The 25,843-nt window shown below is 37.6% G+C and overlaps 1 long non-coding RNA gene across 1 annotated transcript; it reads right to left on the reverse strand.

Annotated features, from left to right (window-relative positions):
* Window positions 1-1,927: 1,927 nt before the first annotated feature.
* LOC138306426 (uncharacterized) lies at window positions 1,928-25,254 on the reverse strand. Its single transcript, XR_011205857.1, has 3 exons — window positions 24,520-25,254; window positions 4,461-4,566; window positions 1,928-2,613 (listed from the first exon to the last, which is right to left on the reverse strand). It is a non-coding gene; the product is annotated as an uncharacterized lncRNA (long non-coding RNA).
* Window positions 25,255-25,843: the final 589 nt, after the last annotated feature.

Genomic DNA, 25,843 nt, shown 5'->3' on the forward strand with positions numbered 1-25,843 from the left:
ATTAACGGTAATACATAAAATATGTAGCTTTTGCGACTCTGCAAAACTATCGATCTCGTTTTACGTTTCCCATTCTAAATTTTTTTTGCCTTTTCGGAAAAAGTAGTGGGCCTTTAAAACATGTACATGTACAAGATGCACACAGAATGAACCCATGGCTCGGTACGGATGAAATATTTAACAGACGCTAGCCACGAACCTTTAATTGCTCAGATCTCAGCCCACAAGATTATTTCTGCCCAAAGGCGAAGGCAACAAAAAAGTATATACATGTACGTTGTCATGAATAAAATATCCATCCTCGCCGGACGTCGGTTCTTGAGAGGTAAATTACGCACGAGAGGTCATTTGAAGGAGAATTTCAAATCAATATGACCGGTAGCACATCCTTCCTGGCGCGTTACAGGTGTAAGTTTTCAAGCTGGCGTGATGAGAATGATCGATGAGTAAATGCGTTATATATGCGTTACCTGTAGATGTGTTCCACATGTTAGACCTCCCAAACTTCTGAAAAGCTCAAACACGTCATACTGTTGGCAATGGGAGGATGTTAGGTATTTTGTTTTATATCTAACGGTCCAAAAATAACTTTATTTAAAAATAATGTTTTACAGTGCAGTTCTTTTGCTAAAAGAATAAACCTAGATACGTTTTAAATAATGTTATTTTGTATGACTATTTATCCTACATATCGCTGTTTTGCTGTCTGGTGCAGTGATAGTCAACTAGCGCGCGGTATTTAGGACGACGACGGGAAACATAATACGAATTGCGTTTTGAAAAATAACATTTTATTTATTTCATTATTTTTTCAGAAGTTGATAATGAATGTAATGTTAACGGTAATAGCTTTCATGTGATTTATGACACTATAATGAAAAAATATTGTTGCTATTGAATGTTTTGTTTACTGTCATTTGGCACTCAAACCAACCTCGAAAATTCAGTTTTTATTCATTATGTTTCATCACTATCTACTTAGTTTTGAATTCGATGATGACATATTTGTATTTCTCTATCTCCGTTGCTTCCCTACATATATCAAGTCATATTTTGTGTAAAAAATGAGGATGGTTGATATATAACGAGACTTGCGAGAATAGAATCAATACCATATTCAACACCACAGTTTTGTGATACCTGTGTCTTTCCAAATATGTGAATTGTTTCAAAGATAAATAAATTCGCTGTGCTGCTAGTTTGTTTTCTTGTTTATAGCCATCATGACCCCGTTTATTTGTCGTTTATTCCAGCGTGTGTTTATTTTGGACTTAATACTAAAATATGTGCTTAAGTATCTAAGAATTGTATAAAATAACAAACAAAAAGATACATATTTGATTTTTTACTGTACTATCTTTTGGCTCTCATTAACAAAATACACGTATATATACAAAGCGTCCCAAAATTTTTACTTAAATTTTCTTTCTTTTTACATTCATATGCTTATCTATAAATACAATAAATCTTTGGAAATTCTTAACAAAACCAATTGAGTCCTATTTGTTAAGCGTGAGTGTTTTACATATTAAGTGAAGCGTTCTGCAGGTTTTGGCAAATAAAAACATGATAGAACTTCTTTATCAGACGATTTAATTCACGATTAAAAAAGTTATCCTGCTTAAACTTATCAAAAGGTTTATAATTTAATGGGTATATTTGTATGTTTTCCTTCATACAAAATATTACGCATTGTCTCCATGGGAGAAATAGTCAACACGTACACATACCTTCATGTTACTCATATTGCAACTTAATTATAATCCTTTGTGTTCTATAAACTTAAATTTGCATATTTACAAAATATCACGCTGCAAATCAACTTATTTTCATGGCGAATAAATACTTACATCGTTTAACCGGTTATTTTCGCGGGGATGATATTTTCGCATTTTGCGGGTCATTGGTTGATCGCGGTCATTGCGAAACCTTGAGGATTGGTTGAGTCACATATATTGTTAAAGCTAGATCGCGAAAAGGTTAAAACCATGAAATTTAATTTCATCGTTTTGAGTTCAAGTAGGGAAAATTTATACGCTATACGGTAACAATACGCGAAATGGAATCGTACGCGAAAAGAAGTTGGTGTGCAGTATGTAGGGTGTACAGACATTTGTGTTCATTGATTGCTATAGAGAGTTTGTATAGGAAAGGCGCTTGTAAATAAGTACCTTGCATAGTTTGTAAATATTTTTTAAAATATTCCTGATAAGTAAATGAACTATCAGGATATATATTGTGTATTAACTTTGAACAAGATCAGAGATAACATAGAAGTTAATAACAAAAGATATTTTGATTCTATTCCCCGCGACGCTTGACTTGGATATAAACATCGCCGGTATGGAAACCCTTGTTCCTCACGACAAACATGGTTTTTATTACAACACTGATTTATATGAGAACAAACTGCCCAGTAGGGGGCGCAACATTTGTAGGTGGAGCTACATTCGAGTCCACTTTCACATTGGTAGTCTGCGTAGCAAGGGAAGCCAACTGCCCCTCGTGCACAGCGCGGGTCCGTCCCCTCATGCGCGAGATAACATTCTTCACTACAACACTCCGAGTCCGACATACAGTTCTCGTTTGACCATTTACATCGTTTATAATTACCTGAAAGGAAACAATAAAAATGAATGTAACAAGTAATTTGAAAATGCATATTTTATAATAGGCTGCAGAAACGTATTGCTTTGGGGACTAATTTCAATCACGTTAGTTTGAATAATTTATGTCCTATTAACAGCCAGGGTCATGTAAGGACGCCCTCCCTTGCATGCAGTGTGTAGCGTGTGTGAAGTGCGAGGTGCGTGTTTTAGGAGACTGCGGTATGTCCGTGTTATGTCTTCCTGTATACTGGAACTCTTGTCCCTTTTATAGTGCTATAACACTGAAGCATGCCGCCGAAGACACCAAGCAACACACCCCACCCGGTCACATTATATTGATAACGACCTAACCAGGCGTTCAACTCCCGGTAAGCTGAGCGCTAAGCAGGAGCAGAAACTACCACTTTTATTGACTTAAGTTTGATTTGTTGATAGACTTGTTACCTACCTTACCAATTTTCTTCGTTGTATTATCAGAGCGAAGCCTAGCATATACATGTAGTAGAAACTGCATGCAATCCACTCTAGACTTGCTGAGCAATTCATGCAGCTATCTCAGGAATTATAACTCTTCAGATCAGCATCCATTATTAAATTTCATTGTGAACTTTATTTTCTTAAACATTGCATATGTATTATGTATAGATTATCATGATAATGATAATTAAATAATATAGACATATACATTGCTGAAGGAGTTATTGAGAGACCAGAAAGAGGTTGATACCTTTATATCGAATTTTACACAATCTCTATCATAATTTACATTTTCAAGGTCTTACTTTTACAATATTTTGTCAATGAATCTTAGAATCTCAATTATATTATAGCGTACTGACGGTATGCTTCAGTGATATAGCAATATGAAATGAGCAAGCGTTTCCACTATTGCAACGAGACACGACATGAATATACTGCAGCATCCCAAAACATACAGATATACAAGAAACACATTTCATACCGAAGACACCGCCCTTAAATGGCCTTGGCTATTTAAAGGACCAGCCAACCAACCCACTAACTTACAATAAGTCAATGTAATACGACAATATTGCTGTGAACCGCAGATTTAATAACGTCACCGACGTGTGCGGACGCGGTCACGTAGCGCCCGTAAATCACTAATTTCAAGTATTTCTTTGGCTGAACTTTGGCTGTAATCTGTATCAAAAAGAAGCCTGTTTTGGCTTGTATAGATGCCTCTTGATAGTCATGGCTCGTTGTAGATTCGGTTGTCCCTTAGTGAATAACTGCTCTAATTATAAATACTTCTTCCGGCGTGACGTTATATACTGGTGAACTGTACACACATGTCTTACTATTGTGAGTAAACTTGTCAATTATAACATGCATTGTTTATTATGATTGCTATTGTAAATGTAACTGTAGATATATATCGTTGAAAACCCACTGTTTTCAATAATATTCCGTCTTTGCATATTACAGAGTTAGCTCCCTTGCGGGTAGGTATCGATTGTTACGTCATTATTTTGTGAGCGCAATTCACGTCGTTTTCTCCGAAACGTATGACGTTACGCTCGCAAACACATGACGTCACAATCTTTACCTACCCGCAAGTGAAGATAACTCTGTAATATGCAAATTCGGAATACTTGATACAATGTGAATAGTCAGAACACAGTATATTTACGAATTAAATCTCGGACGAGAATTTGGAAGTAAAAAGTCACGATTTGCAAACAAAACTGTTCCGTTTCATAAACAATGGTGTGATTTATTACAAAACGTGTTTGACTTTGGTCAGCAGATGGCAAGTAATTGAACAGATGGATTAATGACCTGGTGACCCGATGGACTCTCGGAGAAACTCTCGGAGAAAACGATGCTTACCGTGATCTCCTGCTACCTGGACCAGAGTGATCATGAATTTCATGATTATGATTATCCGGACCATTTCGTCTCCGGTCTCCGCTTTACATTTTAGTCATCACATACACTGAAAATATAAACAAAATAATTTTAAAATCATGCCAACTGTTGTCTAATTGATGCTTAAAAAGAAAGAAAAAGAAAACTAAGAATAGACTCTTAGTTTAAACAGTATTTTATTGATATAATGATACATATAATACAGTACATAAACTCATTTCGGAGTTGGAAAACAAGCTTAAAGCTTATATAAATTCCTTTCTCTGAAATATCAAGCCAGAGGAAAGTTCGGCACTGGAAACACCTTTTACAAGATATGAATAAAGAAAGTTTAACGTAGAAAAATATTAAATTTAGAAAAATACGTGTACATAGTAACATGTGGTGAATACAAGATAAATACATACAATGAACATACATGTGGTGATAGCAATATAAGGAAATGGATTCATAGTTCTATTAAAATTTGGCATAGCTACAGATGTATCAATTAGTAACACTACTGAAATTTCACTTCAACAAAATCGTTTACTTAATTTGATATAGGTATGTACTGCTAGAAATATTTCTTCGTTTTTGTTTTTTGTGTGTGTTTTTTTTTTTTGTGTGTGTTTTTTTTTTTTTTTTTGTATTGAATAGCTATCGTCTCCCCAAAGTAAAGGTTTTTTTCGGTAAGAATAATATCTAATTGATGTAGTGTATTTTGTCTAATTAAAGTGCAGTTATAACGTGATAATAACAAATGATGATAAGTTTCGACTAAACAACAGGTACAAAGTGGACTATCTTCTAAGTTTCTTATAAATGTTGTTTGAGATTACTTCATTTTAATCTTAAACGAGTGGCCTCTACTTATTTTTGTAAGACTTGTTTTAGGACATGGGCTAGGAGGGTCCAATCAAAATGTTAACATTGCAATCAAAATGTTAACATTGCATAAGTTGGGATGAACTTCCGGTTATGACGTCATCAAGATGGCCGCCATCTCGAATTTCTCTAAAAATTGAAAAAAATAGTCATAACATTAACATTTTTCAACCGAAGTAGGCAAATGAGGTATAAAAATGACCACAATAGACAACCTATATATCAGGACCAAATAATCAAATATATGTAGTGATTTCTACGCTGGAAATGAAAAAAATCGGATTATAAGCTCAAAAATGACAATTTTTTAGCAAATTTTTCATATTTGGCTTTACGCAGCAAAAATGTCTCCAAACAACAACCTATTATTTATTATTAGTTATTTGATCATTTAAACCAACAACAAGGAAAAAAACACAATATTAACATTGCATAAGTTCGGTTATGAAGTCTTCAAAATGGCCGCCATTTCGAATTTCATTGAAAGTGAAAAATAGTCATAACATTGACATTTTTCAACCGAAGTAGACAAATAAAGTACCAAAATGACCACAATAGAACAAAAATACATATCAGAACCAAATAATTCAATACATGTAGTGTTTTCTAGGCAGGAAATAAAAAATAATATTTTGAGCTTAAAAAATGGTAATTTTTGAGCAAATATTTCATATTTGGCTCGGGGAAGCAAAAATGTTTTCTAACAACAAACTATTATTCGTGACCAATTATTTGACTTATTAAGCAGCCAAAACAACACAACAGCAAAAACATATAGAAATGCAAAAGAGAATTCTTGTTATACCATCATTTGGTTTACAAAACATCACCGGGTGCGTATACAGGGCATATGATTGTTATGTTTTCAAAAACCGCTGACACTACAGTTTCCTTGTGTATCATGATTTCCTTAGGTAGAACATTGACTATTAGCGATTTATAAGTAGAAAACATGAGTTTTAATTTGACAGAATATGTAGGTGGGAAAAGTCATAGTTTCCTAACTTCAAAATTTCCCAACATTATCCATTTTCATGTTTGTTTCATATGCATAGCATTATCAAAATATCAGATGATTACTACAATGTCACATATTTCTTTCCCTGGTTCTCAATTATAACCATTATCATTGTGATGCTTTCTCGCCTCATTGTTCTATCCACTGAAGTGACTCGGCAAGCTGGTAGATATCAGCATCCAATTCATTACCAGTGCTGTTCTAGCCTGTCATCTTTGATGACCTGTCCGTGGTCATATTAGGAACAACATGTTCAGGGATGTGGGATCTCCTTTAGATTCTAACATATCGTATATGCTATTCCAGACTTTTCCAACATAATGGGTATTAATGGTATGACTTTTCCCACTCACTTTAAGGTACTGGTTATAGCTGGTGTATGCGTTTTCACTGCAGACCTCATTTATGACCTCAAAGAATTGTGTCATCTATGGTCACTGAGGGTTCACAAGAATGAGACATTGTGCTTCATACGAATTAAGTCGAACCAGAATGTGGATCTGTTGTCTTTTCTATCATGCCGGGGAAGTCTGGAACATCATAAGCGATATAATGAGAATCACTAGGTTGGAAACAGGAGTAGCTCTCACCTCCCCGAACCCGATGTTCCTGATGTTAATACTGGCCATAGACGGCTGACAAGTTAGAACCACGATGGTAAAACGGCAATGTGATGTCACATCAGCTCATCGACATCGAAGATAACACTCTGACGAGAAAGGACACATAACGATAATGATTATCATAAAGAACTAGTGAAAGAAATATCTGACACAGTAGTAACCATCTTATATTTCCTTGCGTTATACACAGGAAATAAACAATGGATATGCTCATTCTAAAAGACTCAAAACATTTCGAAAAGTGCCATGGTATTGACGGAAACACAAGCTTACCTCAGTTTTAATTTGATACTCTATTAATTGACGTTGTGCTGGGATAATTAATTTTGAGACGCTACTAGTGTACAAAATTTCGAACATGAAAATGGATAATGTTACGCAAGTCCCACTGAGATATTCAGCCAACTTTATATTCAAATTTGTTTAGATAAACATTGTCAATAGTCAATGTTATATTGAGGAAAGTCTAAGACACCAGGAAACTGTAGTGTCAGCGGTTTGGAACACATACCAATCATCCCTGTATACGCACCCGGTGATGTTAGTAAACCAAATGATGGTATAACAATAATTCTCTTTCGCATTTCTATATATTTTTGCTGCTGTTGTTGTTCTTTCTGATTGTTACGAGGTCAAATAACTTATTACGAATATAAGTTTGTTGTTAGGAAGCATTTTTACTTCGTCGAGCCAAATATCAAATATTTGCTCAAAAATTACGTAAAAAGTCTTATCAAAATTTTACGTAAAAAGTCTTATTTTCTCATTTCCAGAGTACAAATCACTACATATATTGCATTATTTGGTTCTGATATGTATTTATTGTTCTATTGTGGTCATTTTGATTCTTTATTTGTCTATTTCGGTTGAAAAATGTCAATGTTATAACTATTTTTCAATTTTCAGTGAAATACGAGATGTCAGCTATTTTGATGACGTCATAACCGGAACTTAAACAATGTTAACATTTTCTTCTTTCGTTGTTGTTGATTTTAATGATTGATAAGAGGTCAAATAACTAGTAAGAAATAATAGTATGCTGTTTGGAGACATGTTTGCTGCGTGAAGCCAATATGGAAAAATTTGCTAAAAAATACCATTTTTGAGCTTAAAATACGATTTTTTCATTTCCTCATAGAAACCACTACATATATTGGATTATTTGGTATCTTTCTGATATATATTTGCTGTTCTATTGAGGTCATTCTGATACCTCATTTGTCTATTTCGGTTGAAAAATGTCAATGTTATGATTTTTTTTTCCATTTTTCAGTGAAATTCGACATGGCGCCCATCTTGATGACGTCATAACCGGATGTTCATCCCAACTTATGCAATGTTAATATTCTGATTTGTGATCAGTGGGTCATAAGGGTTCAGAAATATATTGGTTCGGAGTTTTTTTTTTTTTTTTTTTTTTTTTTGGGGGGGGGGGGGGTTGCATTTGGGACCCTCCTAGCCCATGGCCTATATGGTCTTCACTTTCTACTCACTTTCCACTAATAATATTCGTTTACAATCTATGTTAATATTTGAAGTTGTCGAACTGATTATTTTTTATATTGTTTTGAAAATGTAGAGTAAACAGAGGAAATAAAGACGGAGAGTAATACAGAGGAAATAAAGACGGAGAGTAATACATTTTAGTTAACAGTTGGTAATAAAACTTATTCAAATGCAAAGATTAAGCAAGTCACTGCTATAAGAATAATCATCCTTATCTTAAAGATGCTCCACCGCCGACAAAAGGTATTTTTTTCACTATAAAAAAATAGCAGCAGACGACTTCGTATTTTTCTTTAGTTTCAGAAGTTACTTACTTTACATCATTACCAACATTGAAAAGTTTGAGCTTCTAATTTTATTTCAAGTTAAAAATATGAAAAATAATTAATTGCATCCCGAAAAAAATCCGTGGTACTATATCTTATATGGAATGAAGTGATGATTGCGCAGGCACCAAAGGCGAAATAAATTATTTTATATTATTTTTTGTGTTAATTAGACATATATATACACGATAAAACATCAATTATTGATCAAATAATGAATATCATTTATGCTCTGTCGGCGATGGAGCATCTTTAAACATTCTCGGGACTTAGATTCAGGTTCAGGGTATTTGTAATAGGTATGTTTGAATGGTATATTCTATAATCGCTGTCTAAAATTATCCGCAACTAATTCATTAAACTGATGATTTAAAGATGCTCCACCGCCGACAAATGGTATTTTTCTCTATCAGAAACAGGAACAGGAAAGTAAGCATTTTTCTCCAGTTGCAAAAATGTCTTACTTTACAACATTACAACTATTGAAAATTTCGAACATCTTATTTAAATAAAATATTATTAATCAGATTCATTGGTGCCACGACAAAGTCCTGTCTGTCCTCAAGATTGAATGTATTGGTGCCACGACAAAGTCCTGTCTGTCCTCAAGATCGAATGTATTGGTGCCATCACAAAGTCCTGTCTGTCCTCATGATCAGATGTATTGGTGCCACCACAAAGTCCTGTCTGTCCTAAAGATCGAATGTATTGATGCCACCACAAAGTCCTGTCTGTCCTCAAGATTGAATGTATTGGTGTCACCACAAAGTCGTGTCTGTAGTCGTGTCTGTCCTCAAGATCGAATGTATTGGTGTCACCACAAAGTCCTGTCTGTCCTCAAGATCGAATGTATTGGTGTCACCACAAAGTCCTGTCTGTCCTCAAGATCGAATGGTGCCACCACAAAGGCCTGTCTGTCCTCAAGATCGAATGGTGTCACCACAAAGTCCTGTCTGTCCTCATGATCAGATTCATTGGTGCCACCACAAAGTCCTGTCTGTCCTCAAGATCGAATGTATTGGTGCCACCACAAAGTCCTGCCTGCCCTCATGATCAGATTCATTGGTGCCACCCCAAAGTCCTGTCTGTCCTCATGATCAGATTCATTGGTGCCACCACAAAGTCCTGTCTGTCCTCATGATCAGATTCATTGGTGCCACCACAAAGTCCTGTCTGTCCTCATGATCAGATTCATTGGTGCCACCACAAAGTTCTGTCTGTCCTCATGATCAGATGTATTAGTGCCATCACAAAGTCCTGTCTGTCCTCATGATCAGATGTATTGGTGCCATCACAAAGTCCTGTTTGTCCTCATGATCAGATGTATTGGTGCCACCACAATGTCCTGTCTGTCCTCATGATCAGATGTATTGGTGCCACCACAAAGTCCTGTCTGTCCCCAAGAGCGAATGTATTGGTGCAACCACAAAGTCATGTCTGTCCTCATGATCAGATGTATTGGTGCCACCACAAAGTCCTGTCTGTCCTCATGATCAGATGTATTGGTGCCACCACAAAGTCCTGTCTGTCCTCATGATCGAATGTATTGGTGTCACCAAAAAGTCCTGTCTGTCCTCAAGATCGAATGTGTTGGTGCCACCACAAAGTCCTGTCTGCCCTCATGATCAGATTCATTGGTGCCACCCCAAAGTCCTGTCTGTCCTCATGATCAGATTCATTGGTGCCACCACAAAGTCCTGTCTGTCCTCAAGATCGAATGTATTGGTGCCACCACAAAGTCCTGTCTGTCCTCATGATCAGATGTGTTGGTGCCACCACAAAGTCATGTCTGTCCTCCTGATCAGATGTATTGGTGCCACCACAAAGTCCTGTCTGTCCTCATGATCAGATGTATTGGCTACCACAAATTCCTGTCTGTCCTCATGATCAAATGTATTGGTGCCACCACAAAGTCATGTCTGTCCTCATCATCAGATGTATTGGTGCCACCACAAAGTCCTGTCTGTCCTCATGATCAGATGTATTGGTGCCACCACAAAGTCCCGTCTTTCCTCAAGAGCGAATGTATTGGTGCCACGTCAAATTCCTGTCTGTCCTCATGATCAGATGTATTGGTGCCACCACAAAGTCATGTCTGTCCTCATGATCAGATGTATTGGTGCCACCACAAAGTCCTGTCTGTCCCCTAGAGCGAATGCATTGGTGCCACCACAAAGTCCTGTCTGTCCCCAAGAGCGAATGCATTGGTGCCACCACAAAGTCCTGTCTGTCCTCATGATCAGATTTATTGGTACCACCACAAAGTCCTGTCTGTCCCCAAGAGCGAATGCATTGGTGCCATCACAAAGTCCTGTCTGTCCTCAAGATCGAATGTATTGGTGCCACCACAAAGTCCTGTCTGTCCTCATGATCAGATTCATTGTCGCAACCACAAAGTCCTGTCTGTCCTCATGATCAGATGTATTGGTGCCACCACAAAGTCCTGTCTGTCCCCAAGAGCGTATGCATTGGTGCCACCACAAAGTCCTGTCTGTCCCAAAGAGCGAATGCATTGGTGCCACCACAAAGTCCTGTCTGTCCTCATGATCAGATGTATTGGTGCCATCACAAAGTCCTGTCTGTTCCCAAGAGCGAATGTATTGGTGCAACCTGTTTGTCCTCATGATCAGATGTATTGGTGCCACCACAATGTCCTGTCTGTCCTCATGATCAGATGTATTGGTGCCACCACAAAGTCCTGTCTGTCCCCAAGAGCGAATGTATTGGTGCAACCACAAAGTCATGTCTGTCCTCATGATCAGATGTATTGGTGCCACCACAAAGTCCTGTCTGTCCTCATGATCAGATGTATTGGTGCCACCACAAAGTCCTGTCTGTCCTCATGATCGAATGTATTGGTGTCACCAAAAAGTCCTGTCTGTCCTCAAGATCGAATGTGTTGGTGCCACCACAAAGTCCTGTCTGCCCTCATGATCAGATTCATTGGTGCCACCCCAAAGTCCTGTCTGTCCTCATGATCAGATTCATTGGTGCCACCACAAAGTCCTGTCTGTCCTCAAGATCGAATGTATTGGTGCCACCACAAAGTCCTGTCTGTCCTCCTGATCAGATGTATTGGTGCTACCACAAAGTCCTGTCTGTCCTCATGATCAGACGTATTGGCTACCACAAATTCCTGTCTGTCCTCATGATCAAATGTATTGGTGCCACCACAAAGTCATGTCTGTCCTCATGATCAGATGTATTGGTGCCACCACAAAGTCCTGTCTGTCCTCATGATCAGATGTATTGGTGCCACCACAAAGTCCCGTCTTTCCTCAAGAGCGAATGTATTGGTGCCACCACAAATTCCTGTCTGTCCTCATGATCAGATGTATTGGTGCCACCACAAAGTCATGTCTGTCCTCATGATCAGATGTATTGGTGCCACCACAAAGTCCTGTCTGTCCCCTAGAGCGAATGCATTGGTGCCACCACAAAGTCCTGTCTGTCCCCAAGAGCGAATGCATTGGTGCCACCACAAAGTCCTGTCTGTCCTCATGATCAGATTTATTGGTACCACCACAAAGTCCTGTCTGTCCCCAAGAGCGAATGCATTGGTGCCATCACAAAGTCCTGTCTGTCCTCAAGATCGAATGTATTGGTGCCACCACAAAGTCCTGTCTGTCCTCATGATCAGATTCATTGTCGCAACCACAAAGTCCTGTCTGTCCTCATGATCAGATGTATTGGTGCCACCACAAAGTCCTGTCTGTCCCCAAGAGCGAATGCATTGGTGCCACCACAAATGCATTGGTGCCACCACAAAGTCCTGTCTGTCCCCAAGAGCGAATGCATTGGTGCCACCACAAAGTCCTGTCTGTCCTCATGATCAGATGTATTGGTGCCACCACAAAGTCCTGTCTGTCCCCAAGAGCGAATGCATTGGTACCACCACAAAGTCCTGTCTGTCCTCAAGATCGAATGTATTGGTGCCACCACAAAGTCCTGTCTGTCCTCATGATCAGATGTATTGATGCCACCACAAAGTCCTGTCTGTCCTCATGATCAGATGTATTTGTGTCACCACAAAGTCCTGTCTGTCCTCATGATCAGAAGTACTGGTGCCACCACAAAGTCCTGTCTGTCCCCAAGAGCGAATGTATTGGTGCTACCACAAAGTCCTGTCTGTCCTCATGATCAGATGTATTGGTGCCACCACAAAGTCCTGTCTGTCCTCGTGATCAGATGTATTGGTGCCACCACAAAGTCCTGTCTGTCCTCCTGATCAGATGAATTGGTGCAACCACAAAGTCCTGTCTGTCCTCATGATCAGATGTATTGGTGCCACCACAAAGTCCTGTCTGTCCTCATGATCAGATGTATTGGTGCCACCACAAAGTCCTGTCTGTCCTCATGATCAGATGTATTGGTGCCACCACAAAGTCCTGTCTGTCCTCATGATCGAATGTATTGGTGTCACCAAAAAGTCCTGTCTGTCCTCAAGATCGAATGTATTGGTGCCACCACAAAGTCCTGTCTGCCCTCATGATCAGATTCATTGGTGCCACCCCAAAGTCCTGTCTGTCCTCATGATCATATTCATTAGTGCCACAACAAAGTCCTGTCTGTCCTCAAGATCGAATGTATTGGTGCCACCACAAAGTCCTGTCTGTCCTCAAGATCGAATGTATTGGTGCCACCACAAAGTCCTGTCTGTCCTCATGATCAGATGTGTTGGTGCCACCACAAAGTCCTGTCTGTCCTCATGATCAGATTCATTGGTGCAACCACAAAGTCTTGTCTGTCCTCATGATCAGATGTATTGGTGCCACCACAAAGTCCTGTCTGTCCTCATGATCAGATGTATTGGTGCCACCACAAAGTCCTGTCTGCCCTCATGATCAGATGTATTGGTGTCACCACAAAGTCCTGTCTGTCCTCATGATCAGATATATTGGTGCCACCACAATGTCCTGTTTGTCCTCATGATCAGATGTATTGGTGCCACCACAAAGTCCTGTCTGTCCTCATGATCAGATGTATTGGTGCAACCACAAAATCCTGTCTGTCCTCATGATCAGATGTATTGGTGCCACCACAAAGTCCTGTTTGTCCTCATGATCAGATGTATTGGTGCCACCACAAAGTCCTGTCTGTCCTCATGGATACACTGGTGAAGAACAGGAGGAAACAAATGAAGACGAAACGTGTCTGTAGTCATCTCTATTTAAACAGGGGAGTAGGGAGAAAAGATGTGGAGTGGAACAGAATGGACAACTTGTTACGGAAATGGTTAGCTGCAAACATATCTTACAGGTCCTACAGTATAAAGTTCCAGGTTCTGTCTCATATAACCAAAACAACCAAAGGCAAGTTATTGGTGTCAGAGCTTGGCCTTCCAAACAAGTTATTTCAGTCGAGTTGCCTTTACCTTGGGGAGACCGGATGGAGGAGGCTTACGATAACAAGCAGAACAAATTCCCAGGATGTGATAGCAGAATGTCAGCAGGGAGGATGGAAGGTATATATTTACATTTTCACTGCAGGCCCACTATGTAACCTTACCAAACGCTGTCGGCAGTCATATAGACAATGAACCTGAATATTCCTCCATCCAGAACCTGCACCTATGACCGTAGTTTCTTTCCCGATACAATGCGCCTATGGAATAATCTTGACCATTCTAATACCTCTTCCCCTACTCTTAGTACTTTTAAAAAGAACTTAAATAAAACTCAAACACACACTAATAGTAATGCTGTTAGCTTCACCTCCTGTAATCCAAGAAAACTTAATACAATACTATATCAATTACGTCATAATGCGAGCAATCTAAACTTTGACAAATAGAAAGACCACCTTATTGATGTACCTGCTTGTTCCTGTGGCGCTGCTTGTGAAAATGCTGATCACTATTTTCTCTTCTGTCCTCTTTTTACTGACTCCAGACACTTTATTGTTGACATTGCTAATCATTTAAATCATATCTCTTCTTAACTATTGCCATCTGGTGTTATCCAATTAACTGTTGACGAAAATCAATTCATCCTTTCTAATTTGAATCTCTGCCACTAATTCAATTAATCCTAGCTATCCTGTTAAATTTGTCATTTTGTTATATACTTACTATAAATATACTTATTTATGAATATCGTATGCTAATCTTCTTGATGTTATTTTAATCTTATATCATTAATCCATGAATCTGAGTAAAGCTACACTATGTAAGTGTGTGTATGTGTGAGAGTGTGTGTAAGTGTGTGTATGTGTGAGAGTGTGTGTAAGTGTGTGTATGAGAGTGTGAGAGTGTGTGTAAGTGTGTGTATGTGTGAGAGTGTGTGTAAGTGTGTGTATGTGTGAGAGTGTGTGTAAGTGTTTGTATGTGTGAGAGTGTGTGTAAGTGTGTGTATGTGTGAGAGAGAGGGGTATGTATGGTATTGTTTACATGTATATATTCATTTACAATAATCCTCTAATATTGTCCATCTATGTATGTAAATATGTATTCAATGTGACCTCCGGAACGGGAGAAGACTTATATAGCTTGCCTGTTGTCTGATCCCTTTGTTATCAATAAAATATGTTGAAATGAAATGAACCTCAAGCGCTTATTATGACGCCATTGTCATTGTGACGTCACAATTGTCGTGCCAGCGATCACGGACGACGGCTGTTTAAATGGCTGTTACATCCGTGACGAAAACGAATGATTATTTCATTATAGATGCAAAATTCCTTGGGATTTTATCATTAAACTGTAACCAAATGTAAATATAAGCATTGAAAGTCTTTCAGTTGGCATTCATAGCCAAAATGAATGCCAACTAAAAGACGTTCAATGCTTAAATGGTGCCTAACAGTGGAGGGGGATGATAAGGACTGATTGCCCTATGTGACGGGACGAGCAGTGCAATGCTGGTGTTCTCATCTAGAACAAGAGTCCTACTCTCTCAAGATGTGAGAGGTCAGGCGAGTCTTGTCGTCATATCCGTTCGGTATATACAAGCATAAGATATTCTATGCAATATATAATATATTTTATTTTAAAAAATTATATAAAATATCGTATATACGATTTAAGATATCTTAAAATTTTAAAAAGCATTAATTTTTATTTCTATGAAAGATGTGTCATATAGTATATCAGCTATATATATCTTATAAAGTATGTGTATAGTCCTTTTTATGTTTATTTTGAACCCATTCAACGTATACATGTGAAATCATTTGACGATGAGATGCGGTTATAGAATATACAAAGAAATGAAGATAAGTATTCAATGAGTCTACACGCTAGCGACAGACGTTTGTTTGCTTCGACTTTCTTTGTTTTAAAAACTGTATGTAATCAGTTGATCAAAAAAACTTTTATCTTTGAGATCTTTGATCTGACAGTTTGCCAATAACTAGTCATGTGATCTTGTCTCTGACGTCATAAAGCGACAGAAGTTATTTTTTGTGTCTTAGAACACTCTAATCTCATGGCAGCTCAAAGTCTTTATAACGTTTACATTTTAAAGTCGTCGTCATACTGACGCTTATGATCTATTTGTGAGCTGATATAATTTGTTTTGGTTTAGTTTTATGTTCATAGATCTAAATAATTGGGATTAAAACATGATGGCAAACACAAACTTTTGATGTCTGAATACATGAAAATACGTTACATTATTTTTGAAATATTTAATTAAATTTCGCGGCTTTAATAGTTTCTATGAAAGTAAAATTATTTCATTGATCAAGTAACTTGGGAAGAAAAAGTAAGCTGAACAATTCTTTTCAACTTGTCTTGGTATTATATGGTTCATAAAACATAATTATAACAAAATAAAAAACAATCCAGTATGAGATTATTAACGGAATCCATTGAAAAAATCATAAATTTAATTGAAAAATGTCAAGATATGAATATGCGTTATTTCAGATAAATTTAGAGGTGCCGGAAATTTGCTGCTCTGAATATAATTAATATTGCAACAAAATTACTTATGGTTAATTACATAACTGTATATATATACAAATGTATATAGTTAATCATAAAACCAGGGGTCTGTCTCCCCCATCTCCTCCTAAATCCACTCCTGAGTGGTACATTTGTATGAAGTTCGTGATCAGTAAACACCAGCTCTATATCAAATCAATCAATATTTGTTATGTACATCTGTCACTTTGATTATATATCTTACAAAGTTCGGGTTTAATCGACCGGAATACGCTACGTCAGGCTATACACGTCACTGTCATTCCCATATTCTGTATCATATCACAGACGTATCGCCGGGTCGCTTATGTCATTTTTAATCAATCACATACTATCCCTTATGCCCTTCCAAAGATGACAAGAATTTGATACTGTGGTACTGTACTAAACCTACGTGTATATTTCGCGTTAGTGTAAATGGTTTCTTCATATACATTGGTAATGTCATTGTTTGATCATAGATCTTTCGAATCTGAATCAGTTCCAAATATCAAAGGCCAACTACCTTTCAGAAACGCATTTTAATTTTCTAATGTTATTGTTGTTTTTTATGTAATAGGGCAACACTGGCGTTAGAAAAGTAACTTTTTGTATAATATAATGAAATATATACAGTACTGAAGGAAAAGTAAACGGAACAGTACGATTTGTATCATAGCCCCGACTGCCTTCGCTCAGAATCCAGTTTATTGGTTTTTTATTTAATATTGAATAGACATTATTCTCCTTATCTGATAAAATAGAACAAATCTCCCTCATTCATCACAACGTTTTATTAGTATGAGTCATGGGGACGCTTGTAATCAAATCATTCGGAATTACTAGAGTCCTCTGCCTCGCCAGAGGTCATCCGAAAAGAGTTTTTCCTATATTCATTATATTACAATATAGGTTATTATCATTGATTTGTAGAATTGTTTCCATACCGGACATATATAATTTGATATGTCGAAATGCACATTCGACTTATCAAATTATTTTGATCTCCATAAGAAACGAACGCCTAGAGAACCACTCCTAATTTGGGTTCCGTCACTAAACAGGAAGCACATGTACATGTAGATTCTCCTATTGTCTTATCTTCAACCAAACCTTCTCCTTCCTGATTGCCATAAACCACATTTTTTTGTGAAATATTCATTTCAGTGCTAAACCCAAATACAAATACTCTCAAAATCAATAGCCTAAGCTCACTATTTAGAATAAAATCACATACATGTATTTTCAAAGCGTTAGGTACCGGACTTTGTTTCGGTGTATACAGAATTGTTGTTTTGTTACTTTTTGTTTATATCAACATGATTAATATTGTATCGTAATAATCTGACTTACATGTCTTTGATCCATGGTATCAAAGTTGGCCAAAACCTACACTATTTAGAATGAAATCGTTTTATAGGAATACAAAGGACGCTGAATTTTAACAGGTGCGATACTATCGATCAAGTGACATCCACACCCAGTAATATAAATATTACAGTCGAAACTCGTTATCTCAAAATCGCTTGAGTCGAAATTCCGGTTGAGTCGAATTAATTTTCAAGTCCCGTTTTTCGTCCTTCTTTGTGTATGTATTTTAAGATCGGATGACTCGAATTTCGATGTCTCGAAACTCCGGTTGTGTCAAAGTCAATTCCTGGTCCCTAGAACGGATATTCAGCGGAAAAAACAGTCGCTATCTCGAATAATTTTAGTCAAAATTTTAAATAAAAAAACCCAACAATTACGTAAATATAACATGGATACAAACAATTGAAATTCACCTGTGGTTTGTCGTAACACGTGATTGGTTTACCTGCACATATCGCGATCGGTATATGCAGATTCGGGCCTATGGGAACATACTACAACAATGACTGCTAATATTTAATAATTGTTTAATAACCCTCTCAAGTCTGGCTTCCTAATTAGTGTCACTTTACAATTGTGACTTACCTGTACATAAACAGGACGCTTGATCAGCGTGGCTGATCATGACCGGAAGCGTGTTTGTTTAGGAATCATTAGAAACGAAAGTGTGTTCTAAGGTTTGTATGGAATGTTGATAGTGCAAAATAATATAACAAACCCACAATGTTAAATGTTTAACTAGTCGTTGCAGATGTACTAGTATCTTAGCCATACAATGTATTTTTTCGTTGGTATAGAAATCTACTTTCGTTTCATTTACCGTAAATTATATATTAACCAGTAGAAACGGAGAATGTAGTCTGCTCACGGTAGGTGAAAACTATTGTTTATTTTACTATTAGGAAATACCATTAAATTCTGAAATAAGAAAGGTGCTTGTTTTTATTTGTTCAGGTAATATATCCCGTATAAGTTTGATGTGTGAACCATTGAAGTCAGTATACGTATACCACCGGGAAATCAGGGTGCATGCCTATTATCGTGACAATCATATTATCGTAATTCAATTTTTTTTATTTACGAATGTATTTTTAAAAAATCCCAAAACATCTGAAAACATATAACTAAAAAGATTTGATACAAACCTTATCAGTTGGAAAATCACGATAATATGCTGATCACGGTAATAGGCATGTACCCGGCTGTCATAAGATACATGTATAAGGACCGTTGAAAACCACGTTCTGACCAAACCTAATGGCATTACGTTTGAGTCGAATTCCGGATGAGTCGAATTATTTTCGTTGGTCCGTTGAATTTCGAGATAACGAGTTTCGACTGTATATGATTTAAAGTTGCGCCACTTTGTAGAGGTGGAGGGACGTCGGAGAAAAACTAGCGAGCTATGGTCAGTATATAACGACTGGCCCACGTGGGTTTCGAACTACTTGTACTCCATCCTCACATCCTCCAGGGGTTACGGTCACTTACTCTATACCCTATCTCTACACCTCTGGGCCATCGCATATTAAAACTGGAGGCAACAAAACAGAAGATGGTATTTTAGTCCTTTGATGCACATCAAAAGAGCCGTATAACGGTGCACTGTGATTGATTGTGTACATGTACGTGTGATTGTAATCTTTAATTAAAATTTTTGCTGACCTGTGATTGGTTCAGATTTTTTCCTCTGAGCTGCCTTCAATTTTAATATGAGATAGTTTAGGGGTATATAGATTGTAAGTGATTGAAACCCCTGGAGTATCGAGGATAGTAGCATCCAATAGGAGACAGGTTAGTGACGTTGGAACATTCTAAATGCACTCAATGATCCCTTAATCTGACAAGCTGTTGCAATACGAGTTGACGCTAAGGGTAGCAACTCTGCATAGAAGACCTCTTTGATCAGAAAAAAATATCTGAGCCACAAATGATAGTAATGAGAGGCACTAGTAAATATATAGTTCTCCCTCTCGATCGATCGATCGATCTGGTTCTGTAAAATATCATTATTACGTGACTGTCCGTGGTTTTAATTAACTCTCCCTTTGATATCGGGAACAATATAGTAATCTGCTTCAATGTAAGACCCGCTGTATCATTAGTGCATGCTGGCTATTCCATGGTCTATAATTAAGGAAGTCTGCGTTACGTTTCTTTGACATGCACCTCCGTTCCGAAAAGAGTTCCACTTTAGAGCATATACTGTACATGTCAGGAAAGTATTGATCATTAGCCAAGGGTATACATCTCCTATGATTGAGTTGCCCCAATACGGCATATCAAAGTCGATATTAAGGTGTCCCGATACGGTTATCAAAGTCGATATTAAAGTGCCCCGATACGGCATATCAAAGTCGATATTAAGGTGTCCAAATACGGCATATCAAAGTCGATATTAAGGTGTCCAAATACGGCATATCAAAGTCGATATTAAGGTGTCCCGATACGGCATATCAAAGTCGATATTAAGGTGTCCAAATACGGCATATCAAAGTCGATATTAAAGTGCCCCGATACGGTTATCAAAGTCGATATTAAAGTGCCCCTATACGGCATATCAAAGTCGATATTAAGGTACCCCGATACGGCATTTCAAAGTCGATATTAAGGTGCCCCGATACGGCATATCAAGGTCGATATTAAGGTGCCCCGATAAGGTATATCAAAGTCGATATTAAGGTGCCCCGATAAGGTATATCAAAGTCGATATTAAGGTGCCCCGATACGACATATCAAGGTCGATATTAAGGTGCCCCGATACGACATATCAAAGTCGATATAAATGACATGGTACCCAAGTTAAAGATAGTATTGCATGATAGGTTGATCGACCGTGATCGTAACATTCTATTCCGCTTTCTCTCTCTGTAGTTTGTTATAAATGGTGGAATGAAATGTCACAGAGATATCTTTTAAAATACATGATGTCTATATGTGCACATGGTCTAGGTTTAGACTACAGGTAAACACCATGCGCATTACGTTTAGACTCCATGTACAGTATATACTGTGTGCACTACGTTTAAACTACAGATATTACCATGTGCACTACGTTTAGACTACATATTTACATGTTCACAATGTGTACTACGTTTAGACTACAGATATACATGTTCACAATGTGCACTACGTTTAGACTACATATATACATGTTCACAGGGTGCACTACGTTTAGACTACAGATATACATATTCACAATGTGCACTACGTTTAGACTACAGCTATACATGTTCACAATGTGTACTACGTTTAGACTACATATATTCATGTTCACAATGTGCACTACGTTTAGACTACATATATACATGTTCACATGGTGCACTACGTTTAGACTACAGATATACATGTTCACAATATGCACTACGTTTAGACTACAGATATACATGTTCACAATGTGCACTACGTTTAGACTACAGATATACATGTTCACAATGTGCACTACGTTTAGACTACAGATATACATATTCACAACGTGCACTACGTTTAGACTTCAGATATACATGTTCACAGGGTGCACTACGTTTAGACTACAAATATACATGTTCACAAAGGGCACTACGTTTAGACTACAAATATACATGTTCACAAAGGGCACTACGTTTAGACTACAGATATACATGTTCATAGGGTGCACTATGTTTATACTACAGATATACATGTTCACAATGTGCACTACGTTTTTACTACAGATATACATGTTCACAATGTGCACTACGTTTAGACTACATATATACATGTTGACAATGTACACTACGTTTAGACTACAGATATACATGTTCACAATGTGCACTACGTTTAGACTACAGATATACATGTTCACAATGTGCACTTCGTTTAGACTACATATATACATGTTGACAATGTACACTACGTTTAGACTACAGATATACATGTTCACAATGTGCACTACGTTTAGACTACAGATATTACCATGTGCACTACGTTTAAACTACAGAAATTACCATGTGCATTACGTTTAGACTATAGATATTACCATGTGCAGTACGTTTAGACTACAAATATACATGTACAATTTTACACCATGTGCACTTTGTTTAAACTACATGTACACACCGTGTACAATACATTTGTTTTATTTCATTTTTTTTTTATTTCATTATTTGTTGGGGTTTCTTTTGGGGAAGTGGAGGGGGGAGGCGTTCAGTGTCCTACAAGGGCATAAAATCGAATCGCCTTTAACAGCTACAGTATATACAGATGTGTTTATTACTGTGAAGAGCTGTCACCAATCCTTTCAAAGGCTGTCGATAATGGGTGTTTACCCAGCATACAGGAGATAAGATTGTCTTCATCACTGACGTTTCATTGTCTGTTAAACGCCAATAAGAGATTAAAGGTCAAAACAAGTACACTTTATCGTCCATCGATTTCATTGATCGCGCTTCAAATGACGTCATCGATCCTGGAGAACCGGAGGTAGTATGAGTTTCTTCCTGGAAAAATGTTTTAATAGAACCAAGTTTGGAATATTTCTATTTGGGGATATTGGTTCTAATCGCCACTACAGATAGAGCTATTAAGTCCATAATGTAAATATGAATTTATATATTTCATATTTATACATTTATAATTTATATATGACGATGATGCATGATAATACGGTATTGTACAAAAACATTCTTGCATTACAGTAATAACTGCCAAGGTTTGGGAGGTCAAGAAAACCATGAGTACCAGGGGAAAAACAAACGAACAGCGATCAGAACTAGCAACAACTGTGTGTCTCAAGTGGGATTTGTAACCCAGAGCTGGAGGACAAGCGGTAATTAGTTAATAAACATCAACCACTCGGCCATTTCGACCCTTGTGTATCCTATTTATTTCTGTAATATCCAAAGAACTTATCTTAAAATTATTCGATGATTTTTCTTCCAGTAATTGGCTCGCCATTACGTTTTGTAACGAAACTCTACTACTTGGGATCATTTTGGATGGGGCCTGTCGGCTTTTCGCTTCCTTATTTTAAAAAAAACATGGCTTCTAGAATTCAAGAACTTGCTTTCTATTATCTTTTCTTGATTATCCATCAATATATTTCTATAAAGATTGCCCAAGGAACAGAAATATGGTTATAGTCAAGTGATCTTTATACTAAAGCTAAATTGTGTAGAGATTGACCATTTGGGAACCTGCAGAAAATGGTCCTACTAAAGCAGGTGGGCTTTATACGCAGGCTAAATATATTGCAATTGGCCATTTGGGGACCTAAAGCAAATGGTCAAGTACTAAAACAGGTGGACTTCTTATTCAAGCTTGATTGTATAGAAGTAGGCCATTTGGTATCCTAAAGCAAATGGTCTTACTAAAGCAGGTTGGCTTATACGCAAGCTAAATTGTGTAGAGATTGACCATTTGGGAACCGAAAGCAAATGGTCATACTAAAGCAAATGGGCTTTATACAGAGCTGGGCGATAATGCACGTTTTATTAAATCTTGTTTAAGTGAGCAAACGTATCGGTCTGTACTGAAGTGGTAGGTCACTTTTAAGTATATATTAATTAGGATGGTAGACAGTCGCCCAGACTGTTCCTGTGTCTATTAGTAAACTACTTGGCAATATTGAAATGCAATTTCCGTTAGTTAGCCTTTGCTAACGGAATAAACCAATTTTCTCCTAATTACAGAGCTAGCATGTCGTTAATGCCGTTAATCACTTACACAGTTATAATCCGGAATTATTCAGTGAGTCGAGTCTTTCTATTAGTGGCTATTATAGACTGCAGGATTTTCTGAATGGGGCTTTATTTTTTCATCCAATTCATCAAAAGTAGATCGGTTGCATACTCGAACTATACCAAATATTCACTGCAAACGACTCCATTGATTTTGAAAACATTCGCGTCATCGATTCTATAGGAATGAAAACAACCAATGAAGTCAGTTAGATCACTTAAGGTAGAAACAAAAAAAATGCGAGTTAAAATGTTTTGAAATAACTGTTTTGGGCCTAAGAAAGAGATCTTATTAAGCAGGTGGTCTGCATATACAGGTGGCCGCTACGACAGATTTTAAATCGTTTTAACCGACGATCTTGGTTATGAAAACTAAAACTGATACTAGTATTCAAGTTTCATTACCAAAACTATGCACCTGCATTTTGTGTACTTGATTTTTATTTTTAACTCCATATAAACCGGATATTTCGTGGCAATATATGTTTTCCTCGCTTGGAGTCACTATCGCGGCAAGACACCGATCACAGAATGGCAGACCTTTTACCAACCAGATGGCAACAGAGACTTCCTCGAACGCGACGAACCACAAACGTTTACGATAAGCGGTATCGATATAGTGTCGTGTGTAACATATGATTTATATGTGGGACTTACCAAGTTTACATTAAGTGTGTAAACTAATATAGGGAAATCAATAGACAACTTACCATTGTATACCGGTATGTCTTCATCCATCCTGATGAATGTCCTACAAATGTAAATGGTGATCATTAATGAAAAGAGCACGTGCACCTGTCAAATGCCACGTGTCACGCGCGTGTTGACTGAAGTTCGTTAAACACAATGTTGTCAAACGCGTTCAAGATATATGTAAACTAAAAGCTCAGGACGAAACTTCGAGACACACAGTCTATAGAAAACACAAAGTTATACAAGAACGCTGCATGGTATAACTTCTGCCTCCTCAGCAGCAAACTGCGTCAACACAGAAAATGTTTTGAATAACAAATCTAATCCAAAAATAATTCACTCAGTCGATTTTACAGTAGCAAAAAGTATCTATAACCTTTTCTGCTATCGACTTGCATCACCAAAAAAATCTACTATAAGCATAGAGATGTACGTTTAAACTTGGTTTTCACACCGCAATCACAGCTTTTAGCATTTAACATTGTCGCGGATATCCAGGGAAATGTAACACATTAAATCCTATTGGTGCAACAAGGATGTAAACTTATAGAGCACGAGAGATTTAAGGTCCCTAGCGCGCGCTCTCCGCGTGCAAGTGTTCCCTACACCACACCAGTCTCTGTACCCCGGCCCGTTATAATAAATACCCCGTAATTTAATCAATTTTGTCTCGCGAGCAAGCCTTTGTTATGAGGCTAAGCTAATATATATGGCGTAGTGTATTGATACTGGTCGAACCAAGCTTTCTTCGGTCCCTTGCCTGGTATGTAAACAAATCTTGAGCTGTCAGAGTTTTGTCGGACGCAATTGATTCTAGCATATGACGTCACATGTTCAGCGTCCCGATTGATTTTGAATAATGGTTCACTCCGCAGGATCCGTAGCAAGGGAGCCATATTATAGTTAAAAAGGAGTGAGAACATATATGGCTGTCACAGTGCTCACTTGCTCGAGTACAGAGATATACATACGTACAGCATCCCGAACGAGATTTGGGACGATCTTTGACAGAGTGATGCAAAATTGAACGGAAAATATAAAGCGGTATTGCCAAAGGAAAGCTGTCTTTTATACAAGGGCCAGTGTGTTACTTTGGAAGAAAAATGTAGCTGACGGGTTAGGGTTAAAACCCTGGACCTCCAAACACCAGCCGGGTGCTCTATCTCCATTCCAAGTTGACGCCGAGGCCGATAATTAAGATGGGAAACACCGTGACGTTTGATAACGAGACACTGGACGAGGGACATGGATACAATCCTGGCGATGGAATCCCTACTGTACCCGAAACTGGCACATATGTCATTGTGTGGGTTATGTTCTATAGGGTGCCGTTCTATAGTA

This window comes from Argopecten irradians, chromosome 13 (assembly GCF_041381155.1).
Source record: "Argopecten irradians isolate NY chromosome 13, Ai_NY, whole genome shotgun sequence".
Classification (NCBI taxonomy): domain Eukaryota; kingdom Metazoa; phylum Mollusca; class Bivalvia; order Pectinida; family Pectinidae; genus Argopecten; species Argopecten irradians.